Source organism: Dipodomys spectabilis, unplaced genomic scaffold (assembly GCF_019054845.1).
Source record: "Dipodomys spectabilis isolate Male_0828 unplaced genomic scaffold, ASM1905484v1 ptg000401l, whole genome shotgun sequence".
Taxonomy (NCBI): Eukaryota; Metazoa; Chordata; class Mammalia; order Rodentia; family Heteromyidae; genus Dipodomys; species Dipodomys spectabilis.
Window position 1 is genome coordinate 284,135 of NW_024871078.1, and position 11,764 is coordinate 295,898.

The 11,764-nt window shown below is 38.4% G+C and overlaps 1 non-coding gene across 1 annotated transcript; it reads right to left on the minus strand.

The window, feature by feature from the left end:
• Positions 1–11,422: 11,422 nt before the first annotated feature.
• Positions 11,423–11,529, minus strand: LOC122096905. Its single transcript, XR_006145425.1, has one exon. It is a non-coding gene; the product is annotated as a U6 spliceosomal RNA (small nuclear RNA).
• Between the last annotated feature and the right edge of the window lie 235 nt (positions 11,530–11,764).

Sequence of the window (11,764 nt, forward strand, 5' to 3'; positions counted from 1 at the left end):
TCTCCCGAATTACAAACCCTATTCGCAGTTCCTACCATTTCTAAAAAATGTAAGCCACAAATCACCATGCCCAGCTCAAACCTTTTTTTAATTCAAGTACAAATACCAAATACAAGTACCAAAAAGTGAACAGGTAATGAAGCCTTTCTTATTAAAAGTATGTGCTTCTTAGAAATACAGTAAGTATTTGTTACCTGGAAAATATGTTTAGCACTATAAGAAAATAAATTTATTTAAATTCACCAACCATATAAAATTCAGAAAATAATTTTAGATATTCACATATTAAATATTTTAAAAGTAAAATATATATGTCTGAATAATTTACATGTGTTAAAATTATGCAAAATTAAATTAACTAATCCTACAACCATGAAAAAAGAATTACCCTAAAGAAACAAAAGAAAATAAGTAATTAAGTTCAAAATTTGAAATTTACACAGTAAAACGGATTGTACTGTTTAGTTGACTTATGTAACTTCAAACCATCTGTATATCAAATTTAATAATAAAAATACATGAACAAAGAAAGAAAAAGTACAGTAGTTGAGTGTATAAATAAAATTGATGGAGGGGATAACAATGTTCCTTCCATGAGAGATGTACTCATTACCTTACTTATGTAACTGTAACCCCCTCTACATTAACTTCATAATAAAATTAAATTGAAATTAAAAAATGAACCAAATAATATTCCAATTAAGAATTCTTAGAAACCACTGGTTAAAAACTTTGTAAAATCCGCCCCACTTACCCAAGGGATATATTTTGAGGATAATATATAAATACATAAATTTCAGCAGAGAAGCAAAATGTTTAAAAACTGTTACAAAGTTAAGTAGTAAATCAGAATATATTACTATAATGATCATTATATGAATTTTTAGTGGTAGTCAAATATGTAAGAAATTAGGCAATTTTCCATTCGTTTGCACATAATAAGTGAGAATTGATTTTCTAGGTCTTTTTAAATATATCATAAGTTTAATAAAGAATTATTTTGTCACATCATATGATAATCAGTTAAAGATGATATTAAAACAAAGAACAGATTGTACTAAGTTTTGGGATGTTAATGTATATACTTATTTTGGTTGTGGGAAATTGTGGGTATTTCAACTTTGGGTATTGTTCTTGCTAGGTTGGCATAATATCAGTGGCTAATTTTAGGATAGGGATTCCTTTCCACAAGAACATGCACCTGATCTGTCCTTTTATCCTTCCCATCATCAATGGCATCAGAGTTGCAAACCAACGTCTCTAGCTTCCTACCTTAGCTTGCCTGGATCCTGCAGTCCTTCAAATCTTAGTGTCTAGATAGTGCAGGATGGTGTAAATGATCCAATGCATCCAGCATTTAGGATATGGAATGTGATGTATTGATATTCATTGTGTTGGTCATTTTTCTGTCATTATGAGGAAAATACCTGCAAAGAAAATTTCTGTGGAGGAAACTATTATTTTGACTCATGTTTTAAGAGAACACAATGTTAGAATTCATCACATGATAAAATAACAGGTAGAAAATATCAAATGTTGATTGATTGTTTTTCCAAGTACGTTACCTATAGTATCTAACTTAATCCTCACAATAATCCCATGAAGTAGAACTACATCTATTTCTAATGCTCAGATGATGATATTGAGGTCTTCAGAGTTGGAATTACTAGTACAACATTGCACACATGGTAAATGCTAGCCTGCGGCCCATTCCCACTGTATCAAATAACTTCATTCTATTTTATGATTAAAATACCAGCACTTAGTCTACTAAATCTAGGAAATTTTCCCAGAATTACTGTCCACACTCTAATAATACTTCACTTTATCCATGTTAGAAAATAGGTAACTGAGCCGGATGCCAGTGGCTCACGCCTGTAATCCTAGCTACTCAGTAGGCTGAGACCTGAGGATGGCTGTTCAAAGCCAGCTCAGGCAGGAAAGCCTGAGAGATTCTTATCTCTAATAAACCACTAGTAAACCAGAAGTGGCATTGTAGCTCAAGCGGTAAAATGCTCGCCTTGAGAGGAAGAGCACAGAGAGAGTGCCCAAGCCTAGAGTTCAAGCCCCACGACCAACCATAAAAACAAAAAGGAAATAAGTAAATGTAATATGAAAACTCCAAGTTCATAATCAATTTATACCTCCCTGGTGAAAGGAGCTGTTAAACTATAACATTCTTTATTTGTAGCTCAGACTTGTAGAAATCATATGCTATCCCATGACTCAAAACTGCACTGCCTGGAGACCCCCCCATCACTGTTTAACACAGTCATACTGAAAGAATGACTTGCCCAATTCCTGATGGAAACAGACTACAGTACTTATGCACGAATCATTTCCACATTGTAGCTCACCTAAGTTGTTTACCATTAGAAGTATTTTGATTGCTTTCTTACCTAACATTTTGAGAGAAAGGTACTACTTTAAAATGCTATTAAAACAAGACTGACATAAAAATCAGCTTTGACCCCAGATAAATATTTTACGTTTCATATACCCAAAAATGCAGTCTGACCCCTCATTAATGTTAGGAATGAGAGGTTAAAAATCATAGACACCAAGACCTAAGCACGAATTAAAGACACTCAAACTTGTGAATACCATTGATTTAAAAAGACATCAATACTACTGCATATTTTCAAAATTTCTTGGATATTGAAGATTCAATCATAAAATATTAACACTTGAAAATAACTCATTTTCTTGGGAGTAGGACACAAAACCCAAGATTAATCCTAATCATTTTCAAAGACCTTTATTTATCCTAAAAATTCACTCATAACTACAAAGATTCCAAAACTAACTGAAGTAGAGAGACACAAAGGAAATAATTTAACTACATCACATACATCAAAGGACTGTGTTAATAGAAAACAAAGTTATATAATAATTAGCTTAACAAACTCACTTACATTCTTTTATTCTATTTCATTTACTTTCATAAAAACTGGGTTTTCATAAAATGACTCATAAAAAAGCTTATATACCCACTTACATTTTCACTTACATCTTAACAATATTTATTTCAGAAATTTTAGCTCTATAGTCAATGAACTGAAAGAATACCAAAATATTCAAACGCCTTTCAGAAATTGCAAGAGCCTCTCTGGGATGTTATGTATACTGGAAAAGATATTCACAAAACCTTATTTGTTAAAGTTGTGATAGTTACTCCCACAAAAGAACCATTAGTGAAGATCCTTGTGCATGTACAAAACAACTTCAAATACATCCATAATCTCAAGATGACACATGCTTTTTGTTTGTTCATTTTTGAAAGGAATATCTAACAATACTTATTTTCAGTCAATTAGATGGGATATTCAAACATAATATGGGGTTGATTATCTCTTAGTGAGAATAGATATGATTTTACAAAGAAAGTTATTTTCAACAGAAATCCGGAAAGAGTTTATCAACCTTGTGTTTCATAGGAATAACCAGAGAGTAATACCCGTTTGGTCAATTCGGTCAAACGCATTCCTTGAGTATATCTTAAAAGTATAACCAATTTAAGAGGTCAAATACATATATTGTACTGACAGTCATCTTACAGCAATAACTTTCTACCTAATTATATCTATATCTTCTAACCTAATATATATTAAGAGCTGAAAGTGATCTCAATTATCTAACTTAATGTTGTAAATGCTTATATTGTGATGATATTTGACAAATAAAATGTACAGAAGGGTGGTTCCACTGAAATGACATGACAGAACACTGATAAATAAAAACATGGCAACACAGTTAGCTCTTTTCAGCCTCATTCTGTCCACATTATCAAGCAACATTGCAACAGCACACGCACACATATACACATACACACGTGTGCACATGCACACACATATACATGCATGCAAATTCAGGATTTAGTACCAAAAAAAGTACAAATAAAATATTGGTGATTAGGACAAATGATAATTTGCCTTATTACAAAATAATGCACAATCCAGTCACCATGGGTGTTACATTTTACTTGCCTCGCCACATGTGACCACTTAATTTATTTTAATTATTTAATAATTCATTTGTTCGGTGCTAATACTCAGGCTTGAACTCAGAGGCTGGTTTTGTCCCAGAATTTGTTGTTGTTTTTTTGTTTTAGTTTTCTCAAGCCTAGAGTTTTACTGCTTATACCACAGCTCCATTTCTAACTTTTGCTGGTGACTTTCAAATCAGAATCTAATGGACTTTTTTTTTCTTGGTCTGCTTTCAAACCACAATCCTCAGATTTCATCTTTCTGATTATCTAGGATTAAAGACATGAGCCAACAATGTGGCGTCTACTTTTTCCTCTGTAGTTATTTAATGCAAATACTTAGATAGTAATTTAAAACTTTATAGAAGCAAGATGTACAGTGATGATATTATCCTGTCAGAAATTTAAGCTAGTAAATTTCTTCTTAAGACCATAAACAAAAAATATCATGATATAATATAAGAGAACTCACTATTGAACATATCAGCTTTAGGAGCTTTCTAATAGATCCATTATTTGTTACCCAACATCAGGAAAAAAAAGTGTATAATGCAGTAGTAAAATAGAAGTATTTTGTGGGCATACTTAAATTCCTTGATTTTTAAAAGACACTTGTTTTCATCTAAAAAAGTAGGCCTGTCTATGTCTTCATGTGATTTTGATGATTGAATGTGCTTATTGAGAAGTCAAAGTGTATTAGTAGTCCTTTGCTATCAATTAAATCTCACCTCTTCTTCTTGGAGAATATAATGGTTAAAGCAATAGTTCAGAATCAGCAAGCAATTGTTAAGATCACGCATCCAGCGCCAGTGGATCACCAATAAGTAATCCTTGATCCCATTTTCCACAAAGTTTTGTCCCAGATACAATCGACATGCCTTCTCTAGCTGCTTTCCTTCACTCTACAGGAAAAGTGTGATTCAACTGATTTCAGTCATATCTCTTACTAGAATTATCGGATTTAGATTCTTGTCTGCGATTTGCTCACAGCTATGTCTCTTTATATAGGCTACTAAAAAATGTATTTACTAATTTCAAGTAAATAAATAAATTCTATTTCCATCTCTTTTATTATTATTTTTAACTGTGAAAATACTGTACAGAGTGATTACAATTACATAGGCAAGATAATGAGTACATTTATCAAGCATTGTAGCCTCCTCCTTTGTTTCCCCTTCCCATCCCTTCCCATCCTTCCCCTGCCACCACCCTCCCCCCTGCTGCACCAAAGTTATAAAGTTTATTTTCAACATAACGACTTGTACATCTCATTGTTGCAATAGGTCCACCTGTATCCCTATTTAAACGATTTGTTTTTCCCCTTTCCCTCCACAAATTATACCGACATCAAATACAGTGAAATCAGGGGTTACACTGTGAGGGAGGGACATACAAAGCAACAAAGAAATAATCTTACAAATGTGTTAGAAACAATCACATGAAAAAAAAATCATTTGAATACATATCTTAGGGTTCATTTCCCTAACATCACCTTATCTAACCTTTTCTGCTTGACTCAGATAATATACAATTGTTTACTCTATAAATTGATCAGAGGCATGGATTTTGTGGATAGCTAGGTTATTGCACATCTGTCTCTCTCCTCTTCCTTTCATGGTTCTCATAGATAATATGACTGCTCAATAATTATCCTAATTTATTTTGTTTTTATATTTTTTTGTTGCATCATTTCACTTTTTGCTCTGCCAGTTCCCAAATCACTTACATAGAAGGCATTATTTCATATTTTCTCATTCTTAGAATAAGCTTCATATGAAGACACCACTGGCCCTCATTTTCAGTCTGTATCTTTGAAGTTGGGTTAAGGTTAGAGAGGCTGGAATATCCAGCAAAGGCTTAAGGGGGCTGGCCTGAGTCAAGGTAAGGTGGGTCCTGAGCACCTTCAAAGGAGGTACCTTTTGAATTTTATTAAGGGCTATGGTAACCCCCCACTTTTTGAATATGGCAAGAACCTGAGCCAGAAGGCCCTCCAGGCAGCTTGGGTTTTGAAGCCCCAGAATTATATCATCCATTTAGGCATAGGGAAGAGAGGTATCTGAACCCAGAACAGGCCGTAAAAGTGTGGCCAACTGTTGTTGGCAGAAGGCCAGGCTATTGGCTATTCCCTGTGGCAGCACCGTCCATTCACACCTCTAATCAGGCTGGGAAAAATTAAGAGAAGGGATGAAGAAAGCAAACTTCTCGCAGTCATCTGAATGCAGGGGGACAGAAAAAAAACCAATCTTTAATATCTGCTGGAGCCTGCCGGCAACGAAAGGCAATCCTGAATTAGGGGGCGAGGATGCGGAAAAATAAAGACATAAGACACAGGATGGGGTTGGGAGGTCTGCAGCTCAAGACTGCAGCACCGTTTATTTTTAACTTTTCCTAATATATACTATTAGAAGTCAAGAGGTAACATAAGGCTACAATAGTCCAGAAAAACAAGGTAAATTTCAGGAAAAACAGAGTGCAGTAAAAACAAGACAAGGTCAACTGATAGAGAGTAAAAAAAACTCTGCAGACAAAGCAAAGCAATCCCAGGCACCTAGTGTTTCTTTTTTTTTCTTTTTTTTTCTTTTGGTCCGGTTGTGGGGCCTGAACTCTGGGCCTGGGCACTGTCCCTCAGCTCTTCAGTTCAAGGCTAGCGCTCTACCACTTGAGCCACAGCGCCACTTCTGGGTTTTTTCTTTTTGCTTATATGGTGCTGAGGAATCGAACCCAGGGCCTCAGGCATGCAAGGCAAGCACTCTACCACTGAGCCAACTTCCCAGCACACCTAGTGTTTCTTAAGTAAGCCAGCTCCTTGTACGTGCCTCCAAGTGAGCACAGGGGTCAAGATGACCTTAGAGCTTTACTGTCGGCTCCCAACAAATATAAATTACAACCAAGGTATATTCTGAAGGTAGAGAGGAAGTCCAGGGCATGCCTCTTAGGGACGTTCCTAATAGCTCCATCCCTTCATTAACCTTACATCTTGGAGCATAAGCCAATCCCCTGAGCCTTTTTGAATAACAAATACGGATGTGTTCCAAGGACTCATAGAAGGACATATGTGCCCAAGATTTATCTGTTTCTCTACCAGAAGGTGGAGGGCTACAAGTTTAGGTTTGTTCAATGGCCACTGCTCCACCCAGATTGGGCTTCCCGGCTTCCACCTAATGGGAGGTACTCGGGGGGCAGTGGCTTTTAGGATTGGGGGTGCACCCAAGTGAGTCCCCTTTGTTCTTCTCTGTAGTTATGAAAGTTTAAAAAATCCTTTTTCTTAACTCCCTCTAGATCCTGTTTAAGACTTTGTGCTTCATATCCATCCAGGATATCATCATAGGATGCTTGATGGTCTGTAGTGAACATGGCATCCATTTGTAGGGTGGAGTCCTTCCACCAAGGGGACGATCCTATGGGCTGAGGTCTTTTTGCCACGAGGCTGCCTGGGCCTCACAGCAGTGGGGATTCCTCCTTGAGTTAATGGGGCTAGAGGATGCCCCTCCCCTAGTTTAAAGGCTTTCCATCTAAATCAAACTTGGATACACATTCTTTTTCCAATGGTATCCCTCTCTGACCCTGGGGCAGGGTGTAGGGGGTAGTTTGCTCCCAGGCTGGCTGGCAGGAGATTGTTGTGAACAGTCCCTCTTAAAGTGCCCCTCCTGGCAGCATTTGAAACAAGTCCTTCTCCCCGATGGTCTTGGGGTTCTTTAGCCCTGGGCTGCCAGTGCCTGGGTAATAGCCTCCATCATTACAGATGTCTGAGCCTGTAAAGCTAAAACAGTTATTGGGACTGGTGCTGTTGCATGTCCACATCCTGCGAGGCCACCACCCATCTGCCCAGGGAACTCTCTCTCAATCCTGTGCAGGCCATGTAGTGGTTTGCATTCATCTCTTCCCAGACAAGCAGGTTTACAAACTGATCTTGGCGGTTCCCTGCTGGCAGCTTCCAGTGAATGCTCTGTTGGACTTGGTCTATAAAATCAGGTAGAGGCTCACCTGGTTTTTGTCTCACTCCTGCTATGGGGGACTCAGTAGGCACATCATCCAGTTTGTACCATGCGGCAAGTCCTGCTGCCTCACCTGGTCATGGTACAGGCCAGGTATTGCGGCCTGTTGGATGCCAGTGGAGTACCCTTCCCCCATCCCTGTAAACATGAGTAAGTAATAGCTATAGCTGGTTGAGCCTGCCGGTTATTCTCCACTCACACTCTGAATTCCTCCTTAAAGAAAGCACAATATTTAATAACTGAGAACAAGTAAGGACGGCTTTGGCCACATCCAGCCAGTCCTTAGGGACACACAGGTGATAAGCAATGTCTGGTAATAGGGTCTGGGCCCGAGGAGTTTGGGCCATCCTCCGCCACTGCCTTATGGAGTTCTTTAAGATCCTTAGCTTCCCATGGATACCATTCCAAGGGCCTGCTAGCTCCTGGTGCCAGATTGACTGGATACGCTTGGGGAAATGAATTCTGTGGCCTAGGGTCCGGGCTCTTGGGTGGTGGCCCTTTCTTTCCAGTGGCGGCCTCTAGTAGGCTACTTCCCCAGCCCTCAGCCCCTCCATGGAAGGTTGGTAGGGGTACAGGTCTTGCAAGTCCCTTTTGCAGGTTGCATAAGGCACCGTGCCTCCCCTCTAATAGGGGGAATAGGGAGGGGGCCTACAACCATCAGCAGCATCTGAGTTAGAGGGAGTAACATTCACCCTTATTTTGACTTCCACTGTGCATGTGTCAGTGTGTTCTCAGTCGAATTTGACCCATTCCTTTTCCTTCTCACTTCCCAAGTCCTCCTGTACTCTTTCTAGGCCTAATGTTGTCTCCTCCTCCTTCTTCTGTGAGATAGCATTACCCATAGTAAGGGTTTCACTTACCCTGAGAGACTGCTTAGCCTCGGCAAGTATCTTTTACCTTTGTGCCCCACGTTGGGCGCCAGATGTCGGGACTTTGTCCATCCCACGAAAGATGGACGGGGCCCGAGGAAAGGTAAGTGCTGACGCTCGCCCATTCCCCAGCCTCCCTCAACCCAGGAGATAATCAGATGCAGCAGGGAGTCAAGTCAGGCAGGAAGAAACTCATTTATTAACAGAGCAAGCCCTTTTTAAAGCAAAAAAGAGTGGGAGGCATGGCAGGGTAGGAAGAGGAACCAATCACTGTCAAGGTCACACCCTATCATGCACCTAAGCTTCCACAGGCTGATTACGCACTAAATGTAAAGCAAATTGGGTTCTGCCCACTCAACTCCCTCTCAGCACCATCTTTGCTGCCCATGTGCTCTACAGTAAATTAGGCTCTGCCCACTCAACTCCCTCTCAGCGCCATCTTTGCTGCCCATGTGTCCTACAATCAAGGAAAGGATTCTTAAAGGTGTCATAGAGAAAAGATTATTTATAAAGGATATACAGTCAGAATAAATACAGATTCCTTAGCTGATATGGTAAAAAGGAAAAAAGAGGCTTGCATGATAGATGACAAACATTAAAGGCAAACAACTACCAACCGTGAATATGATCCCAAGCCAAACTCTCCTTTATATTTAAAGGATATATAAAAATATTTCATGGGGCTGGGAAGGTGGCTAATTGGTAGAGCGCTTGCCTTGCGTGCCTGAGGCCCTGGGTTCAATTCCTCAGCACCACATAAGAAAAAAGAAAAAAGCCAGAATCAGTGCTGTGGCTCAAGTGGTAGAGTGCTAGCCTTGAACTGAAGAGCTGAGGGACAGTGCCCAGGCCCAGAGTTCAGGCCCCACATATAATCACTCCAAAATGCTTTAAAAGTAGGAAATGATAAAACAGTCCCCCCGTGAAGTAAATTTTTTTCTATTTTTAAAATTATTCTGAAAGCATTGTGATGGTTGGTCACACGTGTAATCCTGTTTACTCTGCATATCTACTCAGGACCCTGAGAATTATGGATAAGAGTTGGAAGCCAATCAGGCCAAAAAATTCCTAAGATTATTTTTCCAAAATTTAAATAAACTAGCAAAGGTCCAGGAATGGAGATGTAGCTCATATAGTAGCTCACCAATCTAGAGAGAAAAGGCTTAGCGAGACCATGAAGCCCTGAGTTAAAACTCTGAGCACACCAACATGCAGGCATGCACACACACACACACACACACACACACACACACACACACACACACAATCACACACTTACTCAAAATATCTTTGGGTCAGTCTTTTCCATTAATTTCTTTTTTTTTGTTTGTGTGTGTGTGTGTGTGTGTGTGTGTGTATGTGTGTGTTTTAATTGTGAAAATACTGTACAGAGGGGTTACAATTACATGGGCAAGATAATGAGCACATTTCTTATCAAGTATTGTAGCCTCCTCTTTTGTTTCCCCTTCCCATCCCTTCCCAGCCTCCCCCCGGCCCCCCACCCAATCCTCCCCCCCATTAATTTCTTTGTTAACAATATTATATGGGTAAAATAAAATAAACTCTTCCATCTCAGAACATTTTCTAATGGTTTTTATTGTAAAAGTACTGTACAGAGGGGTTAAAGTTACATGAGCAAAGTCATGAGTGCATTTCTTATCAAGCATTGTTACCTCCTCCTTTGTTTTTCCCCCCACCATCCCTTCCCCTCCACCTCCACATGTACACTTCTCATCCCCACACCCCCACACCCCCCAACATGTTGTCTTGTGCATCTCATTGTTACAATGGCTCAACTTTTATCTCTATTTAAGCATTTTGATTTTTCCCTTTCCTTCCCCAAATTAGAGAAGTGTATTTTCAGGATGTAGGTGCACCAACATCAAATCCAGTGAAAACAGGGCTTATACTGTGCGGGAGGACCAAATAAAAAACAAAAAAAATCACATTGTACATTATAAATATGTTAGAAACAACAGTAAGAAAGAATAAAAAAAAACACTTCTGTCCTTATCTTGGGGTTCATTTAGCTTAACATCACCTTATTTAGTAATATGCATATAGCTTTTGATCTTTTCTGCTTATCCCAGTTTTCTGCTTATATTATTTATTGCAAGTAAGGGATACCTTACATATATATACATTCCAATCTATATTTATATTTATGTATATAAATATACATATATACAAACATATATACATATATATGTATGTGTAGATAGATAGAAAGATAGAAAAATAGATAGGAAAATACATACACACACACACACACACACACACACACAAAATTTTCTTGATTCATTCATTTTCTGAGGGGCATCGGGTTTGGTTCCCTATCTTAGCTATGGTAAATAATGCTGCAATAAACATAGCTGTGCTGGTAGTTATAGTATGGTCTTGTTTGATCATTTGGATGAATGCCCAAAAGTGGGATTGCTGGGTCATAGGGGAGCTCTATGTGGAATCTTTTGAGGAACCGCCATACTTCTTTCCAAGTGCTTGAACAAGTTTTCACTCCCACCAAGAATGGAGTAGGGTTCCCTTCTGTCCACATACCCTCCAGCATCTGTTGTTGTAAAAATGTGGAAATCTTCATGAATTTGCCTGTCATCCTTGCGTAGGCGTCATGCTAATTCTCTCTGTATTTTTCCAATTTTAGTGTATGTGTTGCCAAACTGAGCACGGAACCTTTTTTATACATAAAGTGGAATTGATTTTCCTAAACTAGAAAATTCAACAAAAATAAGTTCAAAAGACTTGTCGTGAAATTTTAGAACCATATATTTCTTATGTAAGCAAACATTTAAGAATAAAGTCAAGTTAGATATGTCAATAACAAAATATTTCCAGATATTTGTTGTTCAAGAGATGTGTAAGAGTAGAAATTCAATTATTCTATACATGGCACCTGTCATAAT